Raw genomic sequence first — 17,500 nt, 5'->3', positions numbered from 1 at the left:
AAGGTCATTGTAGTACAAATGAACGACACACAAACTTTATATCACACACACACACACACACACACACACACACACACACACACACACACACACACACACACGCACACGCACACACGCACACACGCACACACGCACTCACACACACACATTATATATATATATATATATATATATATATATATATATATATATATATATATATATACATTTATTTATTTGTCCAACAGTTCTTCAGAGAAAAGTGCTTCTCAACTGCACTCTCCCACAAGTACAAGAGGAGAAAGGTGAGGTGCATACGGCAGGAGGCGCGTAGCTGCGACCAAAGCCGTAATCTTTGCCCTAATATGCGCTTTAGGGATTGTTGGGGCAGGTAACAGTTCCTGGCCCCGTCCCCTGGTTGGATTAGATGCAATGCAGGAAGACAAAGCACTCAAAGCACGGACAGCATAGGAAAAAAGGGACAAAAGAACAGGCAGATCTAAGAATGACAAAACTAGTTACTCAGTGGGCATTATAGTAGTATTCATGACAGATCCCTTTTCTAGAATCGAAAACTAAATATTCTAAATCATGACTTAGTAGCACATCACTATCTTTTAACGTAATAAAAAGCTGATAAAAAAAAACCTAGAGTTCAAACACTTGCACTAGAAAAACTTACTAATAATCTAATAGAAAACACGAGATAAAAAGAAAAAGCTTATCAGAACTACTTACATGCTTTAGGAGAGTTACATTAGCCTACTCGCGGTACACAAGCTCCACTGCAATTACACAAATTGACACATACACTAATTGCTGGTCCTTCTACGCCCACCGCAATCACAGGAACAGTCACACACACGATTCGGCCCTCCCCTTCACCCACCGTCGCCTCCCATCCATGCCGACATTATCTCGTGGATAATCGAGGCACTGAACCATGGTCACCGTTGATGAAGAAAGAAATGTATCATGGTCTATTAAAGCCATCTGAGACGTCACGACGTTAGAGCATGCGTTACCATCTGTTGGCCATTCATATACATCATAATAGACTGTTTCTATCACCATTTGAATGTTTATATATCCTAGTGTTATCTACAAGCTATTTTATGCTGTCCTGGTATCTAGTCATTCAGTGAAGAAGCCATCTTCATGGCTTTGAAGATGACTACATTCAAACAAATGCATAAAAATGGTTGACGGAAGGTAATAAGTTCTAGTTGATAAATGTCTTGAATCAGGCTACTCCTCGACAGGTGTCTTTGTGTCCATTTATTTGCGTGATGTCTTGCAACTCTCCTGCTCCCAATTTTGAGTGAGAAGTAGCACAGTATTTTGTTTCGAGTGTCTGTGTGTATGTGTGTGTATATGTATGTGTATGTGTATGTGTGTGTGTGTGTGTGTGTGTGTGTGTGTGTGTATATGTATGTGTATGTGTATGTGTGTGTGTGTGTGTGTGTGTGTGTGTGTGTACGTGTTTGCGTGTGGGTGATGAACATATTCATTTGACATCGCGTTCTAGCTTTTGTATAGATACATGTTTGTGTTATCTATCTATTGACCTATTTAGATATTTACTTATTTTTGCTCTGTTTATTACCTTATCATTGATTGCAAATTCTTTTCTTGACATACTTTTGTATCCGTGTTGGACTACGTGTTAGCAGGGTTAAAGGCGCTCATGAAAATCCGATGAGAGATTCTGACAGGTTGACGTGAGTGGGAATAAGAAATACAGATGTCTTAATCTGATATTAATCCTTTGGGAAAGGTTATAGTAAAGCTAGTCAGAAATATATGTATATATTATGTATATGTATATATATATATATATATATATATATATTATATATATATATGCACATATATATACATATATATATATATATATATATATATATATATATGCATATATATATGCATATGCATTTATATATATATATATATATATGCACATATATATACATATATATATGCATATATATATGCATATATATATATACATATATACATGCATATATATATGCATATATATATGCATATATATATACATATATATATATATATATATATATATACATATATATATATATATATATATATATACACATATATATATATATATATATACATATATATATGTATGTGTTTATGTGTAGGTGTGTGTGTGTGTGTGTGTGTGTGTGTGTGTGTGTGTGTGTGTGTGTGTGTGTGTGTGTGTGTGTGTGTGTGTGTGTGTGTATGAAGGTTTGGTGTGAAGGACGCACATTCCTCATTCTCATAAAGGGTTCTGATAGTAACATTACAAACAGCAGCGCTCAATACTATCTATTCTCGACACTCAGTATTACATCAGCCTATGCATAGCAAGCACTTGGTCAGGTGCTGTTTAGCCAGTGAGGCTCTTTGAACGTTGGAATTTCCCATCTAAGTGTGAGAAGACAGAGAAACGCAGTCATAAGTCTCATGATGTGAATAGAGTGCAAAATACAACGATAAATGTTGCCACTTTCATTGATCTGAATAAACAAAAAGTATTTTTTATCTATCGCATTCTTTAATGGGTATATGTAAATATAGTACTATGACTGACTTAAAAAATTCAGCGTTTACAAAATGACTGAAAATAATATATCTTGTTAAGCTTTTTTTCAGTCTTAAAATTCCCCACTTTGTTAACGGCACTGAATTTCATGTAGTGTTCGTTCAATTTTAATGTACAAATTTGTTAACTATTTCAGAATTGTTTATATTGCAGACATTTGCTACCTGAGCATCAATAACTCGAGAATTACCTGCATTCCACAAATTTTCTCGCACACATGCACATCTCTTCCTCTAAGTTTCCAACAATCTATTGTACAATACACACATAGAGACACACATTATATATATATATATATATATATATATATATATATACATATATATATATATATAATATATATATATATATATATATATATATATATATATATACTATATTATATATAAACACGACTCAAATGTTTTATATAACTAATTCCAACTACTCTCACGAACATCGTTTAGATCTACAGTATACTATAACCGCCTTCTAATGAACAAGCTGTTTCACAACCAGAAGTTTGCAGGCTCCCTCACAAACGCCTTCAATCTTCTCAGCTGTCTCCAACCTAACGTTTACTAATGTTCAACAACGTTTATCTGACCCATTTGATTCAACGTTTCTCTCACGTTCACTTGATTCCTTACCATTTTTTCAGCCTTTATTTCAGACGTTCAACAAACGTCTGATAAATGTTATCCGCATCATGGTTATTTCGTACGAACGATTGCCTAAGAGATTGCATCATACTGTCTTCGAAGAATTATTTTTTAACTCATCTTTTCTAGATATCCCCTAAGTGGTTTCATTTAGACGTGGTCTCTTCCTTTTAAGGAAGAACAAGGATCTCACCAAAGCTATCGATAATCTGTTTAGGAAGCTATTGAACTCAGAGGAGCTATTGGAGAATTAACAAGTTGCTGACCATCATAGTAGCAAGACATAGCTGCCCCCCCCCCGGATAAATTCTTGGATAATTTCTAGTGCATGATTCTGTGCACCTCTTGCATGCCCCGGGTAAAGTGGATTAATATTTAGGTGGGAGTTAAGCTGACCTGGCCCCCTACGGATAAATTCTTGGATAATTTCTAGTACATTAATATTTAGGTGGGAGCTCGTAAGATTCTCGCTTAGTTCCTCAACAATAACAAATGAAAGCAATTTCATGGCTAAATGACTTGCTCTCCTCAGTGACCAGCTTCGTTTCTGCTAAAGAATGCTGCACTTAGAGAAAGCAACCTTTTTCGACCTGTCTGGTGAAAATTAGTGTTCTTGAGATAGAATAATAACACCAGAACAAAAATATGAGAATCACATTATATGCATTAAAAAATTGGGATTCATAACAAAAAAGACCATTGGGGGAAAAATGCATCCTTGACACCTTTGCGTGTCTGATGTGTTGTGATTATCCTATTCTAACAAGTACAAATTTGTTAGAGACGACCAGAAATGAAATTCTTACTCTAGAACAAGTGTTGTATAATATGTAAAAATTTCTGGCTCCCTTACTAAAGCACGCTGCTCATCAGGGAATCCATGAGGAATTTGTTCAATTTTTTTTTAAAACGACGGATTACAAGTTTAGAATATGTTACCTAATTCTATTCTGACAAATACTTTCAAGTTACAAAGAATGTGTAATATACGTAAGAGATTGTTACATTGGGAGAGCTCACATGGAAACAATGGATGGTGTGGAGTTTGGGCGAGCGTAAAGGTATGGTGTTGCGTGGGAAGGCTTTTCTAAAAGTGACGAGTAACGGGGCATAGGGGCATTGGTAGGGGTAGGTTGAGGGAAGCCTATATCAGCCTCGCACTCGGAAGGGCATGTAGGTCGTCTGTTCGCAGGTTGATCATAGGGGAAGTTTTACTAAAAAAAATATATATAGACAAATATATTTATATATATATATATATATATATTTTTATATATATATATATTTATATATATATATATATATTTTTTTTTTTTTTTTTTTTTTTTTTTTTTAGTAGTATAACTTCTAGGTGAACGGAGCCGAGTGGAGGGTTGAGGTCGATCGCGGAGGGTTAGGTACATAATGTGTTAATTTCCTCTTAATCGTATGTACTGTAAAGAAGTCCTGGTAAGGACGAAACGTCAGAAATAAAACTCCAAAAGTTCTCTGTGTTTACCTCATCATCCTAACATACAACTGCTAGGTAAGCCTATACTAGCCTGACAATTCGAATGACAAGTAGGTCTGTTTGCATAAAGAAGTTTTTCTTAGAAAAAATAATCAAAATCATCAAGCGTTTTATGTCGGATTCTCAAGCCAGAATAATAGTACCCTTTTTCTTACCAGATGGATTCTATTCAGGTTAGTTAGAGACAGAATTATAGTGCCGCTTAGAAGCACGACTCTAGAGTTGGCACGTTAATCGTCTAGATAGTCTCATTGTCGTAATCATCTGATCTCCTCAGAGTAAGAATTATCAGACCTACAGTCCTCATGTTCACAGGAAAACATGCACACGAGTTGACTACATTTGATATTGGATGTCGGATTTAAATGGTTTCTCAGATGAGAACTCTTGCTAGATTTCTAATAAGCAGCAATCCTCAGTCTGCTGGAAAAATCACAATTTTTTTTACGTTTCTTCTAAGATTGTCCTTCATTACGTGTTCGTCCATTAGATATGGAAGACATGTGAGACTTAAAAAAAATGTAAAACGCAATAGTTTCCTTTGAGGGATGCTGGATGTCCGACTCTTGTACTATTTGTCCAATAAACGCTCAGAGATTCTGGATACAAGGTTGTGCGTGTTCCCATTGTTCAGCAGAGTCTGAGGAGCACATTCAAGTCTGAGGTTTGCCCTCCAGGTACTGCAATTGTGGAATACTATTCTAAAATAAGCGCTAATGGCTGCCTCAAGGTATCGTTCCGGGCATTCGCTACAGCCATTAAAACAATGTTCTGCATTAATATCCTTCATATGGAGTGAGGTATGGAATGCGTCTTCCTCCGTTTTGACAAAGGTATTTAAAGAAGGGAGAGGGCCGTCTTAACTTTTTATTTTATCTTTTTTCTTATTTCCACTTTTCTTTTCTTTTCTAGTAGAGAAACGTAGGGTCTTTTTTTCAAACCAGCAGCGTAAGTTCAGAAATTATTGGTTGTTCTAAATATATATATATATATAAATATATATATATATATATATATATATATATATATATATATATATATATATATATATATGAAATTAATTTTTTGTTGGATCCTGAAACCGATGGTCTTGCGGTAGACCCGCAAAGTTGAAATTTTTTACTTTTATTTGTATAAAAGTCTACTATCAAGTAATTGTATGTATAGATAGAAAAATCTCCCTGATACATGAAAATAAAGGCTTCACGATTCTCTTAAGATATATTTCTTATCTTTCTTACGAAAACACGCTCTTCAGCAAGAAGTTTATAAAGAAGTTGGGCAAAGCTAACGATGAAAAACGACCGAGCACTAGTTAAGAATATAACAATAAAAAAAGATCAAGCTGTTATGCAGTTGATAAAGAGTAATATACACAAAAAGTTGTTGCGTTCTGGAAGCTCACAGGAACACAAAGGATGGAGAGGAACGTACTAGTTGTGAGTATTGTAACAATGACCATTTTCAATTTGTTTCATAATTAATAAAACAAGTTCGATATATACAAAAGCTTGTTGCGTTGGGGATGCTCAATGGAAAACAATGGATGAAGTAGACAGTTCCGGCAAGCACGAAGCTGTGACGCCCCGTGAAGTTTTCTCTATGAGTGGCACGCCGTGGGAAGGGGGCCATCGGTAGGAAGAAGCTTGCTGTAAGCTGATACTGGCCTAAAACTACATTACTTTCTTAAGAGTTAAGTACTGAACCTTTTTCACGTCTTTAATGGAAAGAAACACAAGGGATTTGTAAGGTACAGATGAAAAAATTGAAGACTTTTTCATCTCATGTCTAAGTATTTCTTGTCGCGGGAAATGATGAGGACAATTGTCCTCAACTTGGAGTCCGTAGACCCCCAGGTGGCCATAAAGGGATACAGAGGCCCAAAGAGGTTCACAGAGGGCCACAAGTAGATCCAAAAACCAAATCCTGGTGGGAGTTAATAAATGTATTACGATTCAATTCAGTGTTGAGTTGGTCTTTTCCAGGAGGGTAAGAAACAGTAACACATAAGTGTCGTATACGTGACGAAAGCCAGGTCGAGAGCTCGTGGTGTAGAACCTGTGGGCGTTCCTACTACTAAATCAAAGTGTCTGGTGGTATCTATATGGAACAGACGTATGATTATACAGGAAGATATTTTATTCATTTGATAACTGGGATAAATGAAATAGAATAAATTGCCATTGTGGGACAGGGGCTTTCTCTGTAATTGAGCAGAAGAGTTGGGTGAGATCTAAGACAGCAGTTAGAGAAGTAATGTCTAGCAAGGGTTCTACGATTTTTGTTACTAAGTCATAACTGCTTTCATCGCATGATATAAATCAGAAACATGTTGGTCGCGCATTCGCTTAGTTATAGTTTCGAATCTCGCATTCCTCTCCGAATCCCTAACAGTGATTATTACCTTCTCCAACAGTCCAAGGTGACGGCTTCGGCCGCAGCTACGTACCTCCTGCCGCAGGCTACTCGCCGCACCAAAATAAAGATACAAGTCCTTCTTTGTAAGGAATAGGTTAAGATGTTTTGTAGTACCACTGTTTTGTAGAAGATAAATTGCCTGTCTTCAGGACACTCCTACCCAAGCCCCATCACTACCACCATCAGCACCTCAATTACTCCACCGCAACCACCACCACCACAACCACCACCACAACCACCACCACAACTACCACCAACTCTACCAGTACCACCAGTGCCATTTTTACTACCACCATCACCGTCACTATCACAATCAACTATTTTAATAACATCAACAATAACAACATTAAGAACAACATCATCACTAATTAACCCTCTCCTGAAGGAATCATTTGTGGTGAACAAGATAATTGACTCCTTGCAATAAATTAATAAATAAACAAATAGATAAACATATAAATAAACCAATAAATAAATAAATAAATACAAAAAAAAATGAATATATAAATATATAGATAAATGATTAGATAAATAAACGAATGAATAAATAAGTAAATAGATAAATAATGAATAGATAAACGAATAAACATATAGAAGAAATATTAATAGAAAGATAGGTAAATAGATATATAATAGAATCATAATGGATAAATAAATACAGAAATATATAAATAAATGATTAATTGATAGAAATAATTAGATAAATGAATAAATAAAATAGATATATAGGTTATATAGGTAGATAATTAAACAAACTAACATCCTCACAATCATCCTTATAAAATTACTCACGCAAACAAACTCTCAAATGTAGCCAGCCCACGTACATCACCATACCGACACTAACTGGTCCCATCGAAACACAATACAAAGCTTTCTCACTCACCATGATAGTTGTGTCCCCCTTGGACCACCAGACCTCACTATATCTCTGTCACCAACACCGCACAAACGCACCATACCAAAACATCACACAGAGGCCAAATGGGAACAACTAACATGAGAAGCAATAAAGGCTTGGCAACTTCCTTTCTCTCTACGTTGACATCCTCTTACTAACTCCTCACTTCCCTCCTTCTTCTCCTCCTCCTCCTCCTCCTCCTCTCCCTCTTCCTCTTTTTCTTCATTCTCCCCCTACTCCCCTTTCTCTTTTCCATCTTTTAATCATTTTCCTTCTCATTTTCCTTTCCTTCATCTCCCTCTTCCTCCTCCTTCTCCTCCTCTTTTTCCATCCTCCTCTTCTTCTTCCTCCTATTTTCTTTCTTCTCTTTCTCTTTTCCCTCTTTTACCCCTCTTTTCTTTTTCATTCTCCTCCCCTTCATCTCTCTCTTTCTCTTCCTCCTCCTCTGTCTTCCTCTCTTTATTCTTCTTCCTTCTCCTCTTCCTCTTCCTTCTTTCCCTCCCTTTCTTCCTCATTCTCCTCTCTTCCATTCCCTCTTCCTACCACTCCTCTATCTTCGTCCTATTTTTTTCTTCCCCTTCTCATTTTCCTTGTTATCCTTCCTTTCCTTCTGCATCACAATCCTCTTCTCTTATTCTTCTTCATTATCATTATTCTCGTCTTTATTGTAACTTACTTTTTGATTGTTGTCACATTTTCACTCTTCCTCCATCTTGGATCCTTTTTCAAATCAGTAAAATTATTTTCTAAAAAAAAAAAAAAAAAAAAAAAAAAAAGCTTTGATAAGGGGTGGGGATAGAGGAATAGATAAAATTTCTATATAAAGAGTAATATAGTATGAGGGCTTCGGACTAGGAACTCAGAAAAAAAAAAGCGGATTGCCGCAACTGACACGTTTTGCCCTACCACAGGTTTCTCACTTTCCACAGCGTGGGAGCGGGATGATGATTTTGAGTTTCCAAAGAACTGTCAGAGTGTGTCTATTCTTTTCAGAACCACTGACGATCTGTAAACTTGTTTTAACTGTCTCCAGGCATCTTTATTCAGCCAAAAAACCTACCTCGACCACCATTTCTTAACATGCAAATAAAGTTTTTAAAAAATCCCAAATCATTTCACATCTTGTTGGTCAAATCAGACAGAAGAAGAAGCGGGGACACATTTCCCAAAGACAACAATGTTTGATCACACCACATGAGTGCGAACTAATGGTTACAAGAACGCATAACATTAAATTTTCTTCAAGTCATCACCAAGTGCTCTCCCAGTGCTCCCTTGAACTCCTGCCCACCCAAACACTCAAATCGGTCACATGTGGGTGGGCCTTGCAACCTTATTGATATTCACAGAACTAAGCGAGCATTTCCTTGCAGACCCCAAATGGGAACCTTCCTTTATTCACACTGCTCCATGAAGTTTGGGAGCAAACCCTACTATCCTTCATGGTGTTTAGTTCGCTCCTTTCAAGTCAGCTGGTTACACAAAGGAGCAGGAGGACGACGAACCGGGGGCTAGTTGACTTCTTCATCTTCCTCGTCTTCCTCCTCTTCTTTCTCCTCATCTTCTTTCTCCTCCTCTTCTTCTTCCTCTTTTTCCTCCTCCTCTCCCTCCTCCTCCTTCGATTCCTCTCCATCCTCTTCTTCCTCTTCCTCCACTTCTTCCTCTTCCTCCTCCTGTTCGTCTTCTTGGAGACCCATGGGATGTAGGGCGTCGCAGACATGGTGGGGAAGTTTGGAGTGTATTTACACTTTATTTCCATACACCTTTTGTAGACCAGCGTCTTTATAAATCTGCGGGGATTCAGTTGAGCATTTTTCTGCATACTCCTATTTTTTTCCCCTCTATTTTCCTTAAATTCCTAATTTTTGTTTACACTTTTTTTGTTCCACTTTCTGCTCTTTATTTTCTTTTCTCAATTTTTTTTTACGTTCTACATCATCTTTGTTTACATTTTTTCTGATCTATTTTCCCACCTACTCTTACTCTTACATTTTCTTTCTTCCTTTTATTCATGATGCACTTCTTCATTTGTCTTTACACCTTTTTTATTATCTGGTCTTCTTCCTACTCTTCCTTCTGCGTTTTCTTTCTTCATTTTCTTTCTTTTTTCTTTATCATCTTTACATCATTTTCTTTTCTTTCTTCCTCACCTCAATCCTTTCTTTATGTGATTTTCTCTATCTCTTCTTATCTTATCACTCTCACTTCCTCATTATCATTATGTTCTTCCTTTAACGTATCTTCTTCTAAGCTCCCACATTAGCTTCCTATATACATGTTCCTTCAATTTCTCTACATTTCCTTTTTGTTTTACACAATATCATTTACCATTTAAAAAGTTAATTTTTATTTTCACTTTATTATTTATACTTCTCTCATAATTCCTTATCTTCTATTCACTCTATTTTGGTGTACTATTTATCTTATATGATCATTGAATGTTTAGGTAAATGAGCGTCTATTTCTATCTTATATATCGTTTGGTCCTGTTTTTTCTATGCTGTTAAATTAATATTAACTAGTATTACTCCTGTAGCTCATAGTAGAAAACCCAGCAACTTACCGCAACCGACCACTAGGAGTTTCTCACTTCCCACTGGGGGTTTTTTTTTTTTTTTTTTTTTTTTTTTTGGCTGAGTCCGAAGCCCTCATACTACATTACTCTTTAATTAGAAATCTTATTCATTCCTCTATCCCCACCCCTTATCAAAGCTTATTATCCTCTCGCTTCCTTTCTCTTTTCATCTCTCATTCCTCCGTTTCCCTCTATCTCAACACCTCTTTCCTTTCTTTCGCATCCCTCCTGCCACAACACACAACTGTCGAGCATTTCCTGCATCGTATATTATGGTCCATTACAACTTCGTATGGCTGAGAGAATCCGTGACAGAAATGAGACGCATCGCCTAAGTTGGCCACTGGCCACGCTAGAGAGGGACCCTTCCCAGGGCCCCAGCCGGGTGAGGGGCCACTTTGGCCACCAACAAGTTAAAAAGGCTTGATTTGGCGAATTGCGGCCATAAGCTTACCCCCCCAACTCCCAAATCCCCGAACTTGGCAAACTCAAATGTTTCCCGTGCATTACTAGGAAGAGGCTATTAAGAAGGAAGGCTGAATGGTGATAGTAATAGAGGTAGTGGTGACGGTGGTGGTGGTTGTGGTGGTGAAGGTGATGGAGATGGTGGTGCTAAGGACGGTAGGATGTGGTGCTGGTGCCAGTAATGCTGGTGGTAATGACTATGACGGTGGTGCCGGCGGTGGCCAAAGCCACTAAAGATCGCAGAAGTAATTGATTCCCCCTTCGTCTCTCTCTTAATCTCACTCACTCCCTCTCGTCTGTCTGTCTGTCTGTCTGTCTGTCTGTCTGTCCGTGTGACCGCCTTTCTCCCCGTTTGTCTGTCTTCCTTTTTCTGTTGGCAATGCTATTCTCTGAGACTGTCTATTTGTGACTGTCTGTCTGTCTGTCTCTGTCTGTCTGTCTGTCTGTCTGTCTCTGCTTATGTCCTCGTTCTTTCTCCCGCTTTCCCTCCTTCCATTCTCTCTTTCTCTTTCTTTCTCTGTCTGTCTGTCTGTCTGTCTGTCTCTCTCCCTCTCTTTTCCTCTATTAATTCATCTAGCTATCCCTCTATCTATCTATCTATCAACCTATCTGGCTCTATATCCTATCTATCTATCTATCTATCTATCAATCTATCTGGCTCTATATCCTATCTATCTATATACGATATCTATCAACCCACGTCTTCGCCTTTCTCTCTATATTTCACTTTGAGCGACAAATGTGCCGTTAGGTCTTATCTTTCCTTCAAAGGAACCCAAACCCATTTGACTCTCCTGTTGGGTATACCTTCAGCCTAGTGTCAATATTTTTGTTCTATCACAGAAAATGTATTTGTTGTGTTTGTGCGGGGACTCCGAGGGAATACAAACAAGAATTCTGGAGAGAGATCAATAGAGATAGAGATATGTAGATAGATAGAGAGAGAGTGAAAGAGACAGGCAGAGAGAGAGATAGAATAAGAGAGGGAGGGAGAGATAGATAAACAAAGAGACAGAGAAAGAGAGAGAGAGAGATAGATAGATAGATGGAGAGAGAGAGAGAGAGAGAGAGAGAGAGAGAGAGAGAGAGAGAGAGAGAGAGAGAGAGAGAGAGAGAGGGGGGTTGATAAACACAGAGTAAGGTAAAAGAGAGAGAGAGAGAGAGAGAGAGAGAGAGAGAGAGAGAGAGAGAGAGAAAGGTAAAAGGAGGGAAAAGGAGAGGAGAGAGGGAAAGCCAAGAAAATGGGAGGAGTGGGAAGACGAGGAGGAGGAGGAGGAGGTGGAGGAAGATTGAGGAGAAGGACGAGGGGAGAAGAGGAGGAGGAGTTAGGAGGCAAAGAGGATAGAAAAGGAAGTTTAGTCTCCCCCTGGCCTGGTGGCTAATGCAAAAGATTCCTTCCACTCCGCCCACCCGTATTTACTCTTCTCTGGAGACGGTAGAGTCTTGTGGATACGTTTCCCTCTGCGGCCCCCGGAAGGTTCCCGGCCAGGCAATTCCATATTTCTCCATCAAATCACCAAAGTTTGTCTGGCCACGGGCTGGTCCGAGCGCTAATGGGCTCCAGTCGAGTCCTTGCCGACCCACAGCAGGAGGAGGAGTGTCTTGTAGGGGCGTTTGTCCAACCCTCCTTCAGCCAGGGCTCCGTCCAAACGTCAATTTATGGAGCTATCACACTCAGCTATGCCCTCACTCCCCTCTCCACACACACACTACCTTCAACCTTCATTTGAATAACTAGAACATGACTTTACTAACAGAAACCTAGCCTTCTCTAAGATCATCTCAACAGTATCTCTAACATTCGTAAAGGTTTAAAATCTCTTAGTTCACTATTCAGCTTTGTTATATATGACGGAAAGATAATTTGATATTTGGAGATATGAAAAAAGAGAATATCGTAATCGAAGTCGTTTTTACTCAAACGAATTCTCGGCTGTCGGCGATGGTGAAGTCCGTGGAAGCCCAGTGTGATAACCTGTCTACTGTTTCGACCGTCCTAGTCGACTTCTTTGGGTTACGCGCCCATTCTGGCTAGTAACTCACACCAATTCTAACCTTACATTCTTACATGGTCTTCATCCTTAGATTTGTATATATACATACATATATGTATATATGTACAACACTGAATGGGTCCCAGTGATTAGAGATACATTTTTATCAACCACAATGCACTTTAATTCTAAGCCATATAGGCGCATGCAGAAATTGTAACGTGGTACGCCCGAGGACTCGAACCTATGCGGCGAGAACGTTACCAGTGCCGAGTGACGTATATATATATATATGTATATATATATATATCTATATATATATATATATATATATATATGTATTCATATATATATGTATTCATATATATATATATATGTATTCATATATATATATATATATATATATATATATATATATATATACACGGTCTTCATCATTAGACTTGTATATAATCTTCTTTATGCTTAATCCGATTGATATAGTGATTTACTTATTCTTTCTAAATGACGCCTGATGATTTAATTTACATTGAGGAAAATTTTGCGAGGGTGAAGAAAGAGAAAGGGGTTGTGTGATGGTATACTTGGTCTATTTCATCACCTTAGTTGACACCCGGAGGATCTATTTGGCTTAGGGAACAGTATCGTAGTCAGAGTCAAGAAGTTAAAAACCAATAGAGTTCCTCTTGTCACCTTCCTCTTCGTCACACTTCAAGTTCGATAAATCTATCCTGAGGCACATTTAGTAGTTCATGAATTCCTCTATAGAGAATTTCTCCTCTCCTCAATCGCCTGTTCTTTATCTTTTTATTTTTCTTTATATATTTTTTTATCTTTATTCATTTTCACATCTCATGGGTCTTTCACTATCTCACGTTCAGTAATCCCACTTGTTGTGGCCCAGTTCAAGTCGTCCTCGAGGGGAATCATTCTAATGTTCTGATGTCGCCCTATCGTCTTACGAACATTTTCCTTCCCCCTTTCCTATTTTGGGACTCCCTTCTAAAAGGTCAAAGTTAAAGGTGGGTTTTACAATACAAGGAGTAATTTGGGATTTTTATTCATAGAAAATAAAAGTCTTGGAAAGGTGTGACTATGATGAATCGATCAATTCTGTTTAGTAATGCGAACTCCCTCTATCAGGAGGCTAGCACGGTGCCCCTTACTAAGGATTTTGTAGCGTAGAATTTAATGAACTGTGCCCTTGGTCCAACTTGCTGGCGGCAGGATTCAAACTACTGTTACCTCGACCTTCGACGCAACTATTGAATATTGTTTCAGCTGCATTGAGTTTTCTCGAAATCTCACTCCGATTGGCGTCATCCTGGAGTTAGGCCACGTTCACACTAGCGGTTGGAACCGCGCGGAAACCGCGGCATAAAACACATGGCCAAGAAAAAAGCTGCGCGGCTGTGTGTGAACGCTTCCGTTGACTTACACTGTACCTGAAGCGCCGCGGCCGAAATTGTTAGTGTGAACAGGGCCTTAGTAAGATCAAACGTAGGAGGCAAAAATAGTGTAAGTCGTTAGGAACAGTAAAAGGTTTAGTCTAGACTAGTTTAACTTTTATTGTTCAATGCTAAATAAAATCATCTGGTGACATCTAGAACATACGTATAAATGTTTAATAGTAGTTACACTATGTGAAGTTACGACAGGGACTTGAACCCTTAGCTGATGGTTCGATTCCCAATGCCAGAGATTGTTAATCCACTTGTCGTAACTACACACACTTTGCCTGAATAAAGACTCAATGAAAATAAGATTATATTCGGTCACACGCGAATGTCGATGTGGAATGATCAGGTCAAGATTCGGATTATTACCTTTAACCCATTCAACTCCGATGACAAGATGTCTTGTCATTTGGTCAAATAAAACAAAAAATCATAAAACACCAAAATGTTTGATCAAACACCAGAAAAATATGACGTCAATCCTCGCTTCGCTCGCAGCGAAGCGAGGACTGACGTCATATTTTTCTGGTGTTTGATCAAACATTTTGGTGTTTTATGATTTTTTGTTTTATTTGACCAAATGACAAGACATCTTGTCATCGGAATTGAATGGGTTAAGACGGTCAGCGTGACGCAACGGTAACGTCCGTATTAGTCACACAGCCAAGGGTTCGAGTTCCTGTGGGAGAGTTTGTTTGTCAAGTAATGAAAGTATTTATGACAGTTTAAGACCTCCCGTAAGATCAACACTTGATTTCACTCGTGTGATACGAAAACTCGAAAAAATATTTGAAGCCCTCTTTATGTTTCTGCTGAAGTGACGTGTAGTCTAACCTGCACATACATTTATTTCTCAAATATAACGTTTTCGTTTTGTCAAAGTCAGTTTGCTCAACGTTTATTCCTCATATTTTTGCTTAAGTGAGGCATAGTTGTCTCAAAGTTATCTCTTTACAAAAACTTTCATCAATTCAAAGTTTCCTTCTAAGAAGACTTTAGGTTCTTTGTACTATGGTAGGTCAGCGTGACTCACTTCAGCGTGACTCACTTCTCGCCCGCTGGCACCATGTCTTCAGCCCACTCGACTCAGTTCATCTGGATCATCCTGAAACTTCAGGGATAAAAGTTTGAAACCCCTTTTTCTTCATTATCATTTACCAACCTGAATGTCTCCAAACCAGGCATCTTAATCAAACTTAGTGCATTTCCCTCTCGACGTTCAAAACAAATCCAAACACAGCTGTGTGACTCCAACATACCTCACACTTGGCTATTCCATATGGGTACTGACTCCATGACTAACGCTGTCGATATTTTAGGGACTTTAGTGACACCCCTACGGATCAGAGTCACCCGGCATACTTTTATGACTGGAGACTAATCACATCTCAGAAAATAATGCTGATCACTTTTAACTTGTAAAGTACTGTCCTTGTTCTGCCACAATTCTTAAATCTTCCTTTACTTTTTCTAAGACAACATCACTTCGGTGGGTTATTCTTAAGCGTTGCTTATTACTGAAAAAAGTGAAATACTTACATGAGATCATAAAAACATAAGAATGGAGAAGACTGCAAGAGACCATAACGCCTACACTAGGCAGTTCCATATCCCTTACCACCTGTCATCCCTACCCATAAAGTTATCTCACATTTTCTTAAAACAACCTTTGAATAAACTGCTTCCTTCTCTAATATATCTTCGCCAAGTACTTGATGTATTTCTAAATGATCTCAGCCACGCAAGACAACTACTCCCCAAAGCCACAACACGTCTTCGACATACCTACGACAGATCTCAAGATCCTTTCTCGAACACTTCAAGCACACTCGAAGAACGCCTACAGCACACCTTTAGAATACTTCGAGACCTCTTCAGGTCAACCCCCAACACGGCTCTTGAATAGCTTATGCAGAATTATAATGTTCCTCCTACACACCTCATGAATACTTCGAGTGCACTTCGTTAAGGTTTCTGCCACATCTCTAAGACTGATCTCCTCCTTCCACCACGCCTCCACAAGTTCCTGCCTGCGCAAGGCATTCGACTTAATAATCGTCTAATTAATGTTTATGGCCGACAGTTTCAACAAAAGACAACTAACTTTCTCTTTGGTCAACCCATCGGTCTCGTGGCCGTTGAATACAGTGAAGATTCTCAATCTTTACCCAAATCCTCATTCTTCCCTTTCCACCACAAATCGCTCACTATAATACCATAACATACCCTATCCTACCTTACTCTACCCTATCCTTCCCTATCTTTCCCTACCCTCTCCTATTCTACCATAGTTTACCCTACACAACCCTACCCTACCTTTCCCTATTCAAATTTATCCTACCTCGTTGTAAGCTAACCTTTCCTAACCTACTTTTTCCTTTCCTTCCCTACCCCACCCTACCCTGTCTGACTAGCCTACATTATCTTATCCTTTCCTACCCTTCATTACCCTCAAGTATCTAGTGCACTTAGACATTTCGATATTATTCAGTTAATATCGTAACATAATGTTTTCCGGTACTTTTTAAAATTATCCTTTCTTATCATCTGCATTTTGTTTCTCCACTTCCTCCTTTTCTTCTTCTCTCTCTCTTTCTCTTTTCTTTCTTTTTAGTTCATCTTCTTTCTCTACTTCTCCTTCTTTCTCTCATTCTCCTTTTTCTTTTGTCTCTCCTTCTCCTTCTTCTCCTCCTTCTTCTTTCTCTCCTTCTTTTCCTTCTCCTTCTTTCTCTCCTTTTCCTTCTTTGCCATCCTCTTCTTCTTTTTCTCCTTATCCTTCTCCAAATCCTCTTTCTTCTTTCTTTCCTTCTTCTTCTTCTTTCTCTCCTTTTTCTCCCTCCTTCTCCTTCTTTCTCTCCTTTTCCTTCTTTGCCTTCTTCTTCTTCTTCTTCTTATACTTCTCCTCCAAATCCTCTTTCTTCTTTCTCTCCTTCTTTCTTTATTTCTTCT

The sequence above is a fragment of the Oratosquilla oratoria genome, chromosome 21 (assembly GCF_046742065.1).
Source record: "Oratosquilla oratoria isolate Oo_2021 chromosome 21, ASM4674206v1, whole genome shotgun sequence".
Lineage (NCBI taxonomy): Eukaryota > Metazoa > Arthropoda > Malacostraca > Stomatopoda > Squillidae > Oratosquilla > Oratosquilla oratoria.
Note: the sequence above shows the minus strand (reverse complement) of the source record.